This window comes from Crinia signifera, chromosome 8 (assembly GCF_055691185.1).
Source record: "Crinia signifera chromosome 8, ASM5569118v1, whole genome shotgun sequence".
Lineage (NCBI taxonomy): Eukaryota > Metazoa > Chordata > Amphibia > Anura > Myobatrachidae > Crinia > Crinia signifera.
The window spans coordinates 25,267,680-25,286,725 of record NC_139224.1 but is presented as its reverse complement, the minus strand read 5'-3'; the positions used below and the strand labels follow the sequence as shown (position 1 = coordinate 25,286,725).

Below are 19,046 nucleotides of genomic sequence, written 5' to 3'. Positions count from 1 at the left end.
TTTAATTTATGCCATAAGGTACTGTAAGTGCAGGGACATAGATAGTTTTGCTGGGGCCGGGTACTCTTTAGGTGTGTGGCCTAAACAAGGGTGGTGTGGCCACTCCCCCTAAAGAAAAAAAAAAGTACATGCAGCTCAAAGCATCACTGCCTTCTGAAAAGCAGTGAGCCAGTGACAAATCTAGGGGTGGGTAACCAGTGTGATTGCTTCTGCTTCCACACAAATTAAGAGGATATGCCCGGGCCGCCCCTTCAATAAGCCCAGACTTTGGTAGTTTGTACTTGGCACCCCCCCCCCCCCCATTTCTCTGAGACCCTGGGTACATGAGCAAGACCCGATTTGTGGTGTAATAAGGCAGGACATATAAAATCTATATTAATTCAAGTATCAGAACTTAGTTTCTGTGCATCTAAGCATTCAGGATCACCAGCTGTATGTATATAATAAACAGGTGCCGGATGACTCACCGACAGTCGGGATTCTGACGGTTGTATGTCTGACAATCCCATCTGTTACAAGCCTGACAGTCGGTATCTTGACTCACATGGGCTATTTTACCTTGTGGGGGTCCACAACCCCCAAACAGGGAGAATAGAATAGGTGCTGCCTGTTCTGTGGCACATTACTTTACGGACATACCCAGTATTCATGCACATAAATGAACAGATTTAACCCAGGGTTGCCTACCCTCCCAGGAATGGCCGGGAGGCTCCCTGAAAAACGGGTCGCCCTCCTGGCCCCCCGGAAAGGTGGCCAACCCTCTCGGATATCGCCAGTACCCTCCGCATCTACCCAATGACAGTGTTAATTTCCCACGATTTGCTGCTTTTTTGGGGTGGGGCTAAATATGCAAATAGCGTTGTTTAGCCCTGTCCCCTCCGCAAAGACTTGCAAATTGTGAGATGTGCCATGCTGGGGTCGGGGCTTGATGACATCTACATCAGGCTCCGCCCCAGAAGTGCTGCTGACAGCCTCCTCTCTGGGCTTCTACCGGAGAGGAGTATTTAAAAGTAGGCAACCCTGATTTAACTAAATGTATGCTAAAACAATTATATTTTCATATTAGAGCTTTACAAGCCTACAAGATGCTGTGAAAAGTGTCTGCGCAGATGAAGACAAGAAAGAATCCATGACTTGTTCCCCAGCAGGCAGATAGACTCGCTTCACAGAATGTTCTTCACCTCCAGTTCGTAAACGCCTTTCATTGTTCCTTAACAGATAAAAGAGTATGACCCATATTGCTTTGTATTTAAATGATAGAGTCCTGACATATTCCTCTTACAGATATGATGGATATAATGCGGTTCCTAGCACCCGCAGGGATGATGACTCTGTTAAAATAGCATATTTTGTACTGTACTGCCAGTTGGAGATGTATAACTATAAATATGTTTTATTCCTGCTTAACCCGTTGTGGCATGTTGGGACCGAGCAAAGCTCCTCCAGCCTCATTTCCACCCATTGCTCTGCTGCTGACTACCACCTGAATCCCTCTCCGCACCCCCTGGCTCAATGCTACTTGGATTTGGTAGGCCGGGGTAGGGTAAAGCTTATTGGCACCCTAGGCAAAACTTTAACCCACCAACTTCACACTGCCGCCAATATCCGTTTTCCAGCCCCTCAAGCAAAAATATGGAGGTGTCGTCTTAGACGTCCCGGAGCCGCCACCTGCATCAAGTGCAATAAGAATGTCTTCCTCGTAGACATCCTAAATTTTGTGATAGGCAGACCCAGTGGTGCCCCACTGATCCCAGCACCCTAGATAGCTGCCTTATAGTGTAGCGTACCCCCTCCGTGGGTAGAGTCTGCCTAAAATGGTTTTAACATGTTTTAAGTCTACCACCGATTCGTCTTAACTCTACCGCCTTTGCCACCCATAGCTTTGCCCCCTCCCCCTTTTTACCGTCAAATCCCCTCTGTAATGTAAGCTCTTCTGTTTACCACCCACTTTCCTTTCTATTCTCTGTGTAATTTATACTTGCCTACTTTCTGCAACTGATCACTTTGGAATGGGGGTTGTACTCACTAGTCATTAGGCAGCAACCCCCAATTACGGCAATTCAGAGGTTTTAGCCCCACCTCCTCCCTGCTGGCCCACAATCCCTAGTATTATCTCCCCAACCACGAGGAAGAGGGCAAGCTAAAAATGATCCACCTACTCTTCCAAGGGACTACACAAAAAATATTCTCCCCCACCTTAGGTTAGATTGATGTCATGTGACTCTTTCTTTTGTACATATATAATCCTGTGAAGTTGTCTGCAATTATTTTTGCATTTTTGTTATTTCGTTGCGTGTTCCATCCCGCATGACAACGCTACGGAACCTTGGGGGTGATATAAAAATGATACAATGTGTTTTAATAAAATAGGGATAGCAATGCTTTTCCAAATTAAACAAAAAAAAACAAAAACCTGTATAGGTTATGTGCTCATATCATATTGTATTCTTTCTGGATAAGTCAGTCTTACTCATAAAGAATTTGAAATAAAGATAATCCCATTGTCCCCTACATGTACGAGTTAATTAATACTTTAATGAGAATGAAATTAGTTTTTAACTTAATGAGTGTTTAAAGAGCTGTGGTTTTACTCGACGCAACACACCATGCATTTACTCACATGAGCAGAGGTGTAATTCTGTTACACCATAGCAGAGCTGCCAAGAACAGACATGGGGCCAAGTACTGGGGGTGTGGTCAAATCCCTTACCAAGTAAAAACCTGAAAATATAGTGGTGCCTTGTGCGGCAGAGGAAGACACAGCAACTGTCCAGGGGGACATTTGTCACTACTTCCTGCTGATCCAGGCCCTCCAACCAGCCCAGGCCCAGGTAATTAGTATCCATGGGGACATTGCACCATTATTTATTTATCAGTTATTTATATAGCGCATACATAGTACGCAGCGCTTTACAGAGAACATTTGAACACTCACATTAGTCCCTGCCCCAATGAAGCTTACAATCTATGTTCCCTACCACATGTACACGCACACACAGACATTTTAGGGTTAATTTGTTGGGAGTCAGTTAACCTACCAGTTTATTTTTGGATTGTGGGAGGAAACCGGAGTACCCGGAGGAAACCCACAAAAGCATGGGGAGAAAATACAAACTCCGCACAGTTAGGGCCATGGTGGGAATCGCACCCATGACCTCAGTGCTGTGAGGCAGTAATGCTAACCATCAGGCCCGCTATCAGGAATTTTGGGGCCCAGGACTCATTGTCCAGTCCGGGCCCCCCCTCCTCTGCTCCCCCATCTCCTCTTCTGCTGAGCTGCAGCCCGGAGGTCCCTGAGCACATGCTTCTTCATCGTAGGATGCCGGCGGCCAATTAAAATGCAGCACCAGCTGGTGGAATAAACAGAGCTCTGATTGGCTGCCACTACATGAGCTCTGATTGGCTCAAAAGCCGGTGCAGCCTTTTATTTGGCCGCCGGTGTCCTGGGTTGAATAAGCAGTCAGGGGGAGGGGGAGTTTGCGGTGGGCAATATGAGCTGCCCGGGCCCTTCCAGAGTCCAGAGCCAGGGACAGCTGTACCCACAGCACCCCCCTATTGGCGGCCCTGCGAACCATTACACCATCTGTGCGTGTAGGAAGCTGCTGTACAGTAATTGTACCCGTATCGCCATTGGGAACAGTGACACCACTACATGACATACTTATACGATATGGCCCTTTATCACATGATTTCTACCCATCAGGGTGATAAATTGTGTCAAAATTGCCATATCGTATTTGTTTTACTTCAGGAACCGATCCGATGCGCGGCCCTATTTGCATCGGATCGGAGACGGAAATCGTTGTGACAACCACAAGGATTTGTCGGATCTGGTGGCAGTCAGTGGCTGTCAATGGCATTGCATACAATATATCGTACGTAAATGGAGCGCATACAGTAAATCACATGCAATCCTGCCGCCAGGAAGAACAGCGGAACCCAGCGGGTAGTTGGATGGGTATAATATGCGAGGTACGCAGTGTGTGCCACTGTGACCTTCTCTGATTGGCTGTTCTGCAGTCACATGACAAGGAAACCTGCTGCTCCCTTTCATTTGTATTTGCTATTTTGTAAGGCAGAGAACTAGGCTGTATATAACTAGAGAAGTCAGTCAAACTTTAAACTCTGCAGTCAGGTTCTTCCATATTATTTTCCATCCAAAATTCACCCAAAATAGTCATTATTTCATTTTCCACATGAAGTATACAACTTCACATTAAGGCAAATGAGAAATTGACTAAGATGTGCACAGAGCAGATTATAATGCATTAATCCCATAATGCTTCTGTTATCTTGGATAGATGCCACCATTGGAATATTGTAACAGCTTTCAGTAAAATAAAGACGGAATGTGTCTCCGCAGGATTATCATATCTGCATACGGCCCATTCCATGAACTATGACTGTAAATTGAATTTGCCAAAGGTTTTCTTCACTAGAGATAAACACAATGGAATTATCGTCTTTGTGAAGCACTTGGTGAGATATCACATTCACTTTTTTCAGATCTTCTCTCAGTAATTAATACAATAAGAACTAAATTATTCAAACCAATGACAATAAAGGCCGGTTTATTTAATCTTACGCAAGATTCCTTTTTTATAAATTGTGCCGTTCTCTTGCGGAATCTTTCTAGGTGATTAAAAGGTAACTGCAGGTTTTTCAGGATTGATATCTGTGATATCTATGACAATTGAATACTTGAAGCACTTTCTCCAATTTACCCAATCATCCCCAGGTTCTTATACTGTAACCTGATTATCATTGCAACACATTATTAATGAGTTTACTGTGTAAAATGGAACAACGTAAAACACGCGTGAGTTTTTCGCTCATTTATATTCCGCAATCGTTAATATGATAGTGATCAGATATTGTGGGCGGGAGGTTGTAATATCCGCCGATCGTCTACCGCATACTAACATCAACATATGTGATTGGTAACGCAAAGGACAGCTCTTGCCATAAGAGATTTCCGTTGCGATGCGGCGATGTCCCTGGACTTCTGGGTCTGAGACAGCGGTGCCCTGACGGAGGGGCTTAACTGCATACAAAATACCTCCCGACTTTTAAAACTGAGGATCAGGATGCGCCACCCAAAAAAAGGGCGTGGCCGATTCCAAAGGGGCATAGCCACGTGGAAATGTGTGAGCTGCTGGCCATGCCCCTAGCCCCTCCACCCCCTGTCTGCCGCAGCTCTGCTAAGCAGCAGCAGGCAGGGGGACTCCCAACTTGCCCCCCCCCATGTTGGGAGTTGGGAGGTATGCTGATGTTAGCGATCGTCCCAATCTATTGCTAGGGGGCTTGCTGAGCCTACGGGGCACCAATTTATTTGCATCAGCGCAGGCGCATTTCTGCGCATGTGCAAAATGCTGGGTGCGAGCGGGCGCAGCAAACGAAATGTTCGCTCTCCCGCTTGCAGCTGGCAGTGTGGGTGGCAGCGGGGGGCACAGCCCATGGGAACGCACAGCGTTTCATGTTAGTTCCAATAAAAATGCTGGGCGTTTCCGTTCAAATGGGCCAGTGATGCGGGTGCAGGGGGCTGGCAGCTGAGTTCAGCGGATGTCAGCTGCCCGCCCGCTTCCCGCACAGGGCGCTTGCAGATCTGAGACACCACAGACCATCAAATGATTTCTCCCCCGCACCCAAGGCTGCGAATGGATGATTATGCAAATCATCCATTCACAGCCGTGCAGGGGAACGCGGCGTGCGAGGGGGTCGCCCATCCCTGCGGGTGGCGTTTAGTCCACACGCAGCGCTGCGAAATTTTCAGCATTGCATGTGGACCAGAATAAGGTCCTTTATCTGCGAGATATGAAAAGTAAGTTCTGTCTGCACTTATGCCCGTCACTTGTTGACTGACAATCCCTTTTCCTCACTTCCTAATATTTATCGAATTTGCTTCACTACCGCTATGAAGGTAAAGTCATCATCTGTTGGTTACTGACAATTTACCCGAGACGTTCCAGCGCGCAGTGTCCCCTGGAGGAATATCATCTATGTGTTTCAATTCATCCTCGTTCAGGAGAGCTTACCCAATGCTTTGTGTCTGCAACTTTCCCAGCAAGATGCGAGAATCCTAGAAATGGATCTAGGGAACCTCTTTTATGATAATCAAATAAAAGGTAATCAAATTAGCTGTATTGTGTAAAACACTATTGATTGAAGATAATGGGCTATATATACGAAGCAGTGGCTTTTGTAAGCTGCTGTTTTTTTCCGGATAGGCGCTGAAAATTTAAAGCAGTCTTTTAGAGGTCTGTGCATGCGCAGTACAGAAATCACCAAGAAAATGGTAGTGGTGCCATTGTCTTGGAGACTCTGAATGGACACTGCTCCTCCTCTTTTAAACCAACCCTGATTTCCAGATAACTCATTACAGCTGATGACTAAACATTTTTCAGTGAACATACAGAACTGTTCAGATTACGCTAATTGGAGTCTGTCCATCTTGTGGGTGGCTGTGTTCCGTGGGGGGACTATTGGGGGGAGCAGGAGTTCACTGCTGCAGTTCAGCGCTGGACACGCCCCCAAAAAGGATGAAAACGGGTGTCGTGGTGCTAGGCTAAGTCCCTATGTCGATGCCACTCCCATCTCTCATAGAGCTCCGCCCCCTTCTCAGACCAAAATTCTACAGACACACCATAGACTTTACTTAAAATAGACCTGAATTTTGTGTTTCTATTAGTCCATGTGTTTCCATTAATAACACAGCAGAGAGAATACTGAGTGCAACACTTTGCCTTAACCCTTTCAAGTCCAACGTCTAGACATGCTCAACAGCCCTAGCGCTAGTAGCAGATCCACTGGTGAGCCACTTTAAAATAAGAACAATAACATCGTTCAAAATTCAATTTAGAGCATTTTTGAATAAAAAAAAAAGAAAAGAAAATTACAATTAATCTAAACATTTAAACTAGACTATTAAAATTGCAAAAAAAAAAAAATTGGAATGCAAAAGGTTAAACGGCCAATTTTCCTGACATGTATTCGGAGTCATTGACAGCTAAAGTCTCTATAGTTCTCCAGTTTCAACATGAAAAGTTTCCTTTTTGTTATACTGTACAGCTGTCTGAATTGGTGAAACAAAAAGCACAAGACTCGACATTATTGGAAAACATTTCCTCCGATTCTATGTCTCAGCATTGGTCTTTATGAGAATAATACAACCTCGGGCTACTCTACTGGGTCTTTTTTCAAGTGTAATTACCGCATCCAACACTCGAACAGTTCTGAAGTTAGAAACAGTGTGAATGTAGGCGGAATTATTCACTGGCCATGCTAACAAAAGTAGCAAGACATTACAGTTAACCCGTGGGCTTAGCGTCGGGTCTGCCACGATTAAGGGAAAAAAGAACTTATGAAGGTCACCTTCCAGATGTTCATTTCTTACTCTTGACAACAGTGGACCACGATGACAAGGCAAGCAGAAGGTTGTAATGAGACAGGTTGATTGATCAGTGAATGTCAAATTAATTCAACTGGAAGAGAGCCAAACTAAAGCCTGGGACCGCTTGAATGGAAGAATGACTCGGAGAGTTTATAATGATAAAAACAGGAGAATAGACAGGAAAATAAACATTTTCTTTTTTCATGATCTTTTTGCTATTTAAATTTTCGCACTACAAGATATCATGGGGATGTTGTCTGTGTAGTTCGATATTTTTTAAAATTATACTTTTTGATTCGGGGCAAGATGTAACAATGATTGGAGAGAGATACAGTACCAACCACTCAGCTCTCAACGGTGAGTATGTGGGTGTAAAAGTGAGGTGTGTGGATGTGTATATAATAAAGTTTTACTTTTCTGTGTGTGTGTTTTCTTTTAACATTCTTTTTACAGGTGGACTACAAGTCCCAGCGGGCCCATTAATGCCCTGCATGCTGGGACTTGTGGTTCTCCAAGTCCCAGCCTGCGGGGGAGGTCTGCTGGGACTTGTAGTTCTCCTGTATAAAGCAATGTTAGGATTGAAAGATTTTACACCATCAGGCCGGCGTCCACTGGCCAGGGACGCCGGTGACAGCCCCGGGCTTCAGCCCTGGATGGGTGAAGCCTTGGGGGGGACCTCTTTGTTGGGGGGGTCCCCACTCCTCCAGGTACCCCGTCCAAGGCTGACCAGCCACGGTGCTCATGGTACGGCCGGGGGACCTTATGTAAAAAGTGTCCCCCGGCTGTGGCATGACACCGCGGGCTGTTGGAGCCCGGTGCTGGTTTCAAAATAGGGGGGACCCCCAGATTTTTTGTCCCCCGTATTTTTGGAACCAGGACCGGTCCAAGAGTCCGGGGCTGGTTTCAGAAATACGGGGGACCCCTACGCTTTTTGTCCCCCGTATTTTTGGAACCAGGTCCGGCTCAATGAGCCCGGGGCTGGTTATGCTCAGGAGGGGGGACCCCACGCAATTTTTTTACCGCAGAACCCTGCACAGATCTCAATGATCTGTGCAGGGTTCTGGCCAACTCGCATATCAGAACCTGGTCTGAAAAAATGGCGATTATTAGACACCTTAAAAGTGTGATTTGCGAAATCCCATTCCATTAAATAAACGAATTGTATACTTTTCTATTGGAAAACATCTGGATGCGATAAAAGTGCAAATTTTTACCGCACTTTCAGTACGCATGACTTATCGCAAAAAATATGCGATTTATGGACCTTTTCGCATCATATTAAATATGCGAATTCAAGGAAAAATGCGATTTAGCCGTTTTTTGGAGAAAAATTCGCACAAAAAACAAAATCGCATTCCATAGAATGTCACCCATCTTGTCTAGTACCTTTTTTTATATTAAATATTAAAAGTGGTACTTGTTTCCTATCTGGGCGCCCGTCGCGGGCATCGCGGGTACATTTATGTCTGGCCGCGACGCGACCGACGCGATGCCCGCGATTTCCCATTGAAACCCATGTTAAACATGGAAATCGTGTCGGTCGCGAGGGGACGCGGATACCTTCACAGTTATCCGCGTCCCCTCGCGGGGCTCGCTGCGCTCGCCACGCTTCGGGCTCGGTGGCTCGCTGCGCTCGCCACACTATTATATTCTCACACCACGCCCTAGTGGATAGTAGGGCATGAAAAGGTCGGAGGACGCGTACCGCCGCCCCTCGCGGGCTCGCTGCGCTCGCCACGCTTCGGGTTGGCGTCGATCGTGGGGTGGCGTCAAAAATTGGGGGGGACATTTAAGGGTTAATTTGGCCTATTTGGCCCCAAATCGGGTCCATTGAGGCATTTAACAGTAAAATCGCGGTCAATCAGGATTTTTAACATTGTACCCTATGGAAAAATCGCGGTCATCGCGGGCATCGCGGCCATCCCAATTTACCCGCGATGCCCGCGATTACCGCGATGACCGCGATTTTTACCCCCGATGACCGCGATTATGATCGTGGGCGCCCAGATAGGAAACAAGTACCTTAAAAGTTTAATTTTAAACTTTTGCCAGTCGCTGGGGGGACCAATTAATCCATAAACATTGTGTAACTAGCCCTTTAAACAACAGCTAAGACCTGTCATCTGACAACATACCATGACCCGCCAGAACAGCGAGACCCAAGCCAAGCCTGTATGAGGATACCCCACCTCAGACCATAACTATACACAAACCCAGTACTGATGACCCACTTATCATCCTAGGTTATATACAGTCAAGAGTGCCCCAAGAAAAAGAGAGTCTTGTCCTTCCTTTTCCCATACTCCGAATTATTCTCTAGGGCGCACCCCCACTTCCCTTAACGTTTAGAGAGCGTTTTTCTCTCTCCTGTATATCTAAGCTATTGTGGACTGAATAGACTGTTGTAGAATTTTCATTTACCTTATTACCTGTGTACTGGTACTGGTAGATACTTCAAAAATAGCCTGTTTTTTTTTTTTTCTTTTTATTCAAATGGACGCTAAATATTTGAATTTGTGCCCGTTTCAGCGGATTATATCCAAAAGCCAGAAAAAAAAAAGAAAATTTAATAGATTGATTTCTTGTTCGAACTATTTTGCATGAAAATGGGATTGAATACCCCCTTTTATCTCTCTTCAAGGCCTGATGTTTGCCAAGCAATGGATGCATTCCAATATATGACTGACAACAGCTTCAGGAAACGTTCCAACTATTAATAATGTATCCTTCAGTAATCACCTAAAAGCACCCCCCTTCAGAAATACCCTAACAGGCACCCCAACTTCATTGATCACCTCAAAGCACCCCCCCCCTTTGCAATAAATGCTCAGAACACACACATGCTCAACTACTGATTCCCAACTGTCCACCACTTTCCACCACCTGTCTTCAGCAACTTGGGTAAGTTCAATTCTGTATGATGGTGGTGATTGCAGAAGCTGGATCTAACAACCTGCTTATCGTTGTTCTGCTTGTACACACTCTGCTGATTGAAGCTTCCAGGTATAGAATGTTCTCATTTCAAGCTATTTTTTCTTTATGTAATGGAAGTTGTTTATAACAGGGGCGCAAAGGGACAGAAGTGTCAATGAGTAAAAGGTGCATGTGCTGCTGCTGTAGGGCGGAATGCACAACAGCACATGCATGTGGCTTGCAGGGTGCCCGGAAAACCAGTCTGCACGCCGCTGCACAAATAAGGCTCATTCCGGGTAGGCATCCTGCAGCCTGTGGAGCTTTGGACACTCCAAGCAGAACTTTACTTCCCTAGCTGGAAGCCCTGCCCCCTAGGTGCAATATCATGACATCACAGGTTTAGGGAGCAGGGCAAACACAGGGTGCCCAAGCATCACTCCCCCCACCCGGAAGAGTGGGCAAATCTCCTGGCCACCCGCTGCAGCCCCTGCGAGCGATGATAAAAATGATGGTGAATTGCATCATCGTGGACTCTCCCCCTGCCTCTCAATCAACCCCCCCCCTCCCCACACCACCAGATGCCACACCATACCACCCTGCCGTGCCGAACTAGGGATGGCCATCATTGCAATAGTGCAACTGACCATAGATAGTGTTAAACTATGCAATGTTTTTACCTACCAATGGTTCATTAATTTTTTGACTGATTGGACTGTGGGCCAATCAAAACATGGGGGCGGGGCTTCACTGGTGTCAGGGGGGGGAGTTATGCACTGTGACCCGGTACATTGAAAAAAACCACAAAAGCAAAACATCGCTTTTGCTGTGCCATCGATGGAGGGAAACCATCTGGTTCTCCCCCACCAATGGCAAAAGTATTCGACATCCGCCATAAACCATCAATGATTTTGAGTCATTGATAGTCGATGGCCATCCCTATGCCGATCTCTAGTGGGCACAAGTATGATCTGCCTCTTCTAAACACAAACCTGTCGTTGAGACAGAAGTCTGGGGTGGACCATTAAAATCAATCTCGTGTTTCTGGCTAAGTGTATTTATTTGCTCTCTATAAGAAGGAGCCGCACTTGTGTCAGAGCGAGCGAGTTTTATCTTTGCCGCAGACACTGATTGCTGAAGGGGAGATTTTGCCAAGAAGTCAAATGTACATATTTCTTTGTAGCAAACGACAGCGTCGGCTTCCTCAAGTAAAATAAATTGTCAGATATTTCCCGAGATTTACAGAACAGATGGTGACCAGAGAAGCAAATGACTTCACAGGATATATTACGGTCATTTCAACTCATGCAAGACAAAAGCGTCTCTAAAACTCTTTTTTACCTCGATCGCAGTTACCAAATTAGCATTTTTAGATAAGCAAAAGGCGGGAAGATGGAAGCTCAGGGATCAAAGGGAGAGGAGACAGCGCACAGATATGTATTTAGAAGAGCTATCTGAGGACAAAACAAGTGTGGGGTAATGAGACAGGAAAGAAAAAAAAAAACTGAGGAAAAATACTTCAAGATCACAGATTTTCAGTAGGTTTATTCGGCTAAATGAGATTCTGTGTTTGTGGAGAACATAAGCAAGGTGTAGGATGTGTCATTGGTTTGTCTGCTTTCAGTTAAGTTGCTGAGTTTGTCTGGTGTCAGCGCTGATAAGCAGATTGTTCCTTGTTTCTTGTGTCCTTAGGCAGTTTTTCTAGCTGGTCGCACGGAAGCTGGGCCTGGAAACGATGCAGTATTAAACAACACGCATCCTTAAAATCTGCCCTATTTGCATTCAAGAGTGAAATAATGCTAAGCAAGAAAGACGGGACATTTATGTTCCCTACCCCTGACAGTGTATAATAATGTTGTTGTCTTTTTTTTTTTTTTTGGTAAACTACTTAAAAACTTTTTTGTTAGTCCATTGAAGCTGCAGCATTAATATAGGGCCTGATTCATAGGTCATGTGACATCAGGTGCCCGCCCAGATCAGTCAACGCCACTTCTGCGTTTGCAGGGAAATGCCCAGCAAAGAGGGTTTGCACTTGCATATATGCGCACATGCGCAGCCCCCCAACATTGAAAACGGAACCAAAGTTGCTTATCGAGTAGGTATGAATCAGGCCCCCTTGCTGCTTATCGAGTAGGTATGAATCAGGCCCCCCTGACAGGAGTAGCTAGGTAGACATACAAGTTTGCGGCCAGCCTGACAGATATTGGGCCATTGGCCTGATAATTGTTTAGGGCGGGATGTATTAATATATATCGCCGCCCCTCGCCGCCCAGCCGCCACGATGCTACCGCATATGTACTAACATATGCGCCTAGCATCGGGGGGCGGTGACCATAGGCGTGCGCAGCACATTTTATTAGGGGGTGCACTGTCAAAGTGGTGTGCCTAGCACCACCTATTGGGCAGGTCTAACACCGCCATTGGGTCTGTCTAACACCGCCAATCAGGCGTGCACTCACTACAATATAAATCGTCTCTCAGCCACACCATTATATCCGGCCTATTTCAGTTTCAATCTTCTAATTACTCTGTGTAACAGTACATGCAAATAAAGTCAAAATCATATCTGGATGACACAGATATGTAGTGATATGACAATGGTGTAATACAATTAATAATGCAAAACACACATAATTGATTGATGGGCGCTTATTTTAATGGAATACAGGTCTAAAAAACAAAAGTCTTTGGTAAAAGGTATTGCTGGTATTACTAGCAGCAATAAGTGTGGGGGTGGGGGCACAGCATCAGGGGGTGCCTGTGCACCCTTAACACTCAATGTGCGCACGCCTAAGGCGGTGACGGAGACCCCCGCGATACCTGTAATGTGGTGTCCGGGGGTCTCCGTCACATCCCGGCGGCTGTCAGTGTCCCCGGAGTCTCCTCCTCCCCCCTGCAGCAGGAGGTCCTCTTGGCTGTGACACCTGCTGGGGGAGGAGGAGATCGATGGAGGACGGGAGTGGGGGGGTCGCGCAGATGGCGGGCAGCAATAAAAGCCATTGGCTTCTATAGGGTATCGCCACCTCCTGCACGGCGGAGACTGGACGGACGGGTAATAGTACATAGCAAAATGCGGTAAAACCCCCGTTTTACTGCATTTTCCCTTTAGTACATCCCACCCTTAGTGTGTACGTTGTCGGCACAACAAGCGTAGGGTTGGCTCCCAATATAGGGCTGGATTCACACCTGACCGCTAATTAGACAGTTGGCGATTATTGAACGAATGCATATGCGCGAAGGTGGATAGCGATAGAAAATGCATATGGATCGTAAACGGAATACCCGCACAATTTGGGGGCGGAAACCTGCCGTCTTCTGGATGTGTTTAAAAAAAATGCAGCTGTGCCCAGATATTTTGAGAAGGGTCTGTGAATAACTGCCTACCCTCCCGGGAATGGCAGGGAGGCTCCCAAAAATCAGGTCCTCCTCTCGGCCGCCCAGAATGGTGGGAAAGTCTCCCGCATGCCCCTGGATTCCCCTCATTTTTCTACCTTGCCAGTCAAATACCAGGATTGTACGTGGTGGGGATGGAGCTAAAATGACATAATTCAAACCTTTTTAGCCCTGCCCCCTCCACGGTTACCCACAAATCACCACACTGGCATAACCAGATTATACATACCTTGTGCGCCTCATCTGCTGTGCCATCTTCCCAATTACATTCTCAGGAAGATGTTGCTGTGCAGTGAAAGCAAAGAATCTGGCAGGGAATTGCGGGAGATTTACAAACCTTTCCAGGAAGCGGGAGTGCCACCTGATATTCAGAAGCCTTTCGGCTCTTCTGGAAGGGTAGGCAAGTATGTATAATCCAGACCATTATATACAACAGCATTATAAAATACGATAAGTCTTACATGCAATATGTATTGTATATACATTGCTTCCAAATCCGCATCTTTTTCTGGCTTTTTGCTGCAATTTTTTTGTTTTTGTTTTCCGGCTTGTAAAGAATCGGGTTATAATCTGTTAAACAGTAATACCACCATTGCAATGTGTCTATTCCTGACTGCCAACAGACATTTATATTACATTTACTTCACCATAGAATTTTCTAATTTTGGAGACTTTAGGTGCTTACAAGCAGACGCCTGCCATCCCTGAAGACATAACTTATCTTTGTACAACAGAGCAAGCTGCGAAACGCGCACAGCTTCCATAAACTCTGCTGACATATAGTTTTTTATCCCCGCTAGTCAGACTTTGCAATTAGCCTTACAGGCAAGTACAAAACCAATCATTCGGCTAATCCAGGTAATTAAAAAATATGTAAAATATAACGTACCTGGGACATTCACAGAGTCATTACACAACAATACTTTGCTTCAATGAACTATGCTGAATTCCTCTGTCTGTATCTTGTCATTAGAAGATTTTAATTTTGAATACTTTTAATATACTTAAGATACTTTTAGAACTTGGTGACATAGGCTTGGTCGCATTTAGATAATTTATTGGCTCAAAATGCAAATTAGAAGTATACCTCTGGAGTTGTTTTTGATACTCAAAAGTGAAACTTTTATATAAAAAATACAGTATATGGTAAAACATTTCCTTAGGGTTCATCTGTGCTACCAGCCAGTTTGCTTAGGTCTGGAACATTGGGCAGTTGAGGGCCAGTTCTAGACCATATGGCTCTCAGTGCAAACAATAAAAATACCCCCCATGCATATTGTTTAAAGGGTGTGGCCTCACTGCAGGGGGCGTGACCTCCCAGGAAAAACTACTGACACCCTAGTTTTGCACCCCCAGGATCCCCCCCCAAAAAAAGCCAAACCCCATAGAAAAATGTAAACTGTGACAGCGGCCAGCCATGAGGCATTTCAGATGTGGTGCCAAATGCCAGCCAATCATACCTCGTGGTATGTGATTGCACAGTTCAACCCTTTTATGTGTTTTTGGATTTTGGTATAATTTGTACTCTACTAGGACAATACATCTCTGGATTGGGATGGTATTAGCATCCCAATGGCAAGGATGCCACATTCATTATACTGACGGATCCCAACTGTCTTTAAAATACTGGTACCTGAACTCCAACCCGGCCAGTACACCAAAGCCGGCATCCCGACAGATGACTCAAGATCGACAGTCATGCAGTCAACCACTATTGGTCGACAGTCAAATGGCCCCGTTGACCTTTTCACTGTCGACATTTTGACCCTGTTGACCTTTTGACTTTTGACCTTATGACCAATGTTCCCTCTAATTTTACGAAGGCTGTGTGCGGCAAAAGATTTTGGCTGTGCAACTTTGGAAGGAAATTTAAATTTTTGTGCGTCACTTATATATAACTGGAAAATGACGTTCAGCATTTGTGTTAACTACTTTGAAATGATATTAAACATTTAAACATTCAAAACACAGCACACAATGTAGTTAATGGGTGAAACACACATTGATTGAGTCCACAACTGCAAAAAGGGACCCCTGCTGCTTTGTGCGCTCTGTTGTAATGTCTGTGCGCATGCTTGACGAGTTGTGTGCGCGTGCACGCGCGCACAGCTTAGAGGAAACACTGCTTATGACTGTAGGCCTAGACATTGTAGATCTAAAATACCATAACCGATGGAAATGTTATATTTGGGGCAACTGTTTAAAATATCCGAGTTTATTTTATGTGAAAAGTCTTTATATTACAGTATAGAATTCTAGGGAGAAAAATCTGATTTCTAAGTAGGAATAGTTTTCACTTTGGCCATGATTCAAACCTGTTCTCGCTGAGTATCCGCAGCCTAGCGAACCGGTCAGCACCGCCTGCCGCCTTGCCGAACTATTGACTGTCAACGTAGACACTGTTGGGGAAACTATTCACATGTGATGTTGCTATGGGCAACCACAAATATCTGTGCCACTCACCCCCCCCCCCCCACACACACACACACACACAGGATTAGAACCTGTAACCTTCCCTCACTGGAGGCAGACACCTCACTGAGATATTTGTTCCTGCACTGTAAGTATGCAGATTCTGACTATGTATAATTGTTAGTTCAAAACCATTGCTATTAGGCAGAGCTATGTAGTGTAGTAACTTCATATACTGTAGCTAGAATTCACATGCTTCCCATGCAGGAGCAAACAGCTTAATCAGTAAGGTGTCTGCTTCTAGTAGCACAGGTCATGGGTTCTAATACAGTGTTTGGCATCTGCAAAAATAATCTTTAGAATAATGAGGGTGTGATGTCTATTGTCCTGCTAGGAGGGGGTGTCAGCCACAGAAGCGATATTGATGGCTTTAAATTAACTGGTTCAAATTCGCAGCGGAGGAGAGGTGCCCCCTTGGGAGCAGGAGCCCAGTGGCACATGACCCCATTGTCTCCTAGATTTACACCTCTGCCTGTAACTGATCACATCACTTACTGTTGGCATTATGCTAGTCCATGACTACTTCACATAATCCTTTTGGAGAACTCCGTTCCTGCCTGTTACCCCTTACTTTCTCTAATAGATATTAGATATTTGGGTGACGAGTTACTTTGCGTCACCTCTAAATCCTCGTAAAACAACTCAGGAACCTGATAAGTGAAATTTTAGTATTTATATTTAAACTGGTCTCAAATCAAACAGTGAGAGAGTGATATTTATGACACGCTGTCACAACGGCAGTTCCCTTAAGAAGCAACTGTCAAAGACGGCTGTTAAATGAGTCGATGCTGTTAAAGCGGTAAGGTTCTTTATTGATCCGCCTTAAAGGTGATAGACAGTCGCAACTGCACAATCAATTTGACATTCTCTGAAGCCGTCAAGTTACAGACTTACGGCAATTTGCAAAAATAAGGGAGTTGACAGGACACCATATATCCGTGTTCTTGGTGTGAAAAATCGGGTCAGCTCGTATAGATCTTATCAGAGGCAGACTGGCATAGAGGAATGCTGGCTCCACCCTCTATATTCTATGCAGGAAATTATGGCTCGTTTGTCAAACCTTGGAAAAAATACTAGCTTGCATGATTTTTTGCTGATAGTTTATAATACTTAAATAAACTTATATTCTTGAAATTGCAAGTAGAAGGGGCATGTGTAGCAAGGTGGAGCATGTGTAGCAAGGTGGTGTATGTGTAGCAAGGTGGTGCATGTGTAGCAAGATGGTGCATGTGTAGCAAGGTGGTGCATGTGTAACAAGGTGGTGCATGTGTAACAAGGTGGTGCATGTGTAGCAAGGTAGTGCATGTGTAGTAAGGTGGTGCATGTGTTACAAGGTGGTGCATGTGTAGCAAGGTGGAGCATGTGTAACAAGGTGGGGCATGTGTAACAAGGTGGTGCATGTGTAACAAGGTGGTGCATGTGTAGCAAGGTGGTGCATGTGTAGCAAGGTGGTGCATGTGTAGTAAGGTGGTGCATGTGTAGCAAGGTGGTGCATGTGTAGCAAGGTGGAGCATGTGTAGCAAGGTGGTGTATGTGTAGCAAGGTGGTGCATGTGTAGCAAGGTGGTGCATGTGTAGCAAGATGGTGCATGTGTAGCAAGGTGGTGCATGTGTAACAAGGTGGTGCATGTGTAACAAGGTGGTGCATGTGTAGCAAGGTGGTGCATGTGTAGTAAGGTGGTGCATGTGTTACAAGGTGGTGCATGTGTAGCAAGGTGGAGCATGTGTAACAAGGTGGGGCATGTGTAACAAGGTGGTGCATGTGTAACAAGGTGGTGCATGTGTAGCAAGGTGGTGCATGTGTAGCAAGGTGGTGCATGTGTAGTAAGGTGGTGCATGTGTAGTAAGGTGGTGCATGTGTAACAAGGTGGTGCATGTGTTACAAGGTGGTGCATGTGTAGCAAGGTGGAGCATGTGTAACAAGGTGGTGCATGTGTAACAAGGTAGAGCATGTGTAACAAGGTGGTGCATGTGTAGTAAGGTGGTGCATGTGTTACAAGGTGGTGCATGTGTAGCAAGGTGGTGCATGTGTAGTAAGGTGGTGCATGTGTAGCAAGGTGGTGCATGTGTAACAAGGTGGGGCATGTGTAACAAGGTGGTGCATGTGTAGCAAGGTGGTGTATGTGTAACAAGGTGGTGCATGTGTAACAAGGTGGGGCATGTGTAACAAGGTGGTGCATGTGTAGCAAGGTGGTGTATGTGTAACAAGGTGGTGCATGTGTGGCAAGTTGGTGCATGTGTAGCAAGGTGGTGCATGTGTAGCAAGGTGGTGCATGTGTAGCAATGTGGTGCATGTGTAGCAATGTGGTGCATGTGTAACAAGGTGGTGCATGTGTAGCAAGGTGGTGCATGTGTAGCAATGTGGTGCATGTGTAACAAGGTGGTGCATGTGTAGCAAGGTGGTGCATGTGTAGCAAGGTGGTGCATGTGTAGCAAGGTGGTGCATGTGTAGTAAGGTGGTGCATGTGTAGCAATGTGGTGCATGTGTAACAAGGTGGTGCATGTGTAGCAATGTGGTGCATGTGTAGCAAATGTGGTGCATGTGTAACAAGGTGGTGCATGTGTAGCAAGGTGGTGCATGTGTAGCAATGTGGTGCATGTGTAACAAGGTGGTGCATGTGTAGCAAGGTGGTGCATGTGTAGCAAGGTGGTGCATGTGTAACAAGGTGGTGCATGTGTAGCAAGGTGGTGCATGTGTAGCAATGTGGTGCATGTGTAACAAGGTGGTGCATGTGTAGCAAGGTGGTGCATGTGTAGCAAGGTGGTGCATGTGTAACAAGGTGGTGCATGTGTAGCAAGGTGGTGCATGTGTAACAAGGTGGGGCATGTGTAACAAGTTGGTGCATGTGTAGCAAGGTGGTGCATGTGTAGTAAGGTGGTGC

At 45.6% G+C, this 19,046-nt stretch overlaps 1 protein-coding gene and 1 long non-coding RNA gene across 6 annotated transcripts in view; both read left to right on the top strand.

Moving 5' to 3' along the window:
* Window positions 1–2,441, top strand: part of LOC146026959 (uncharacterized) — a 46,815-nt gene extending 44,374 nt beyond the window's left edge. Inside the window, exon 3 of the long non-coding RNA XR_014454594.1 lies at window positions 1,067–2,441. This is a non-coding gene — a long non-coding RNA (uncharacterized LOC146026959). The remainder of the gene's footprint in view (window positions 1–1,066) is intronic.
* TAFA1 (TAFA chemokine like family member 1) overlaps window positions 1–19,046 on the top strand; it is a 372,953-nt gene that overhangs the window by 173,576 nt on the left and 180,331 nt on the right. The gene's annotated exons all lie outside the window — the stretch shown is intronic.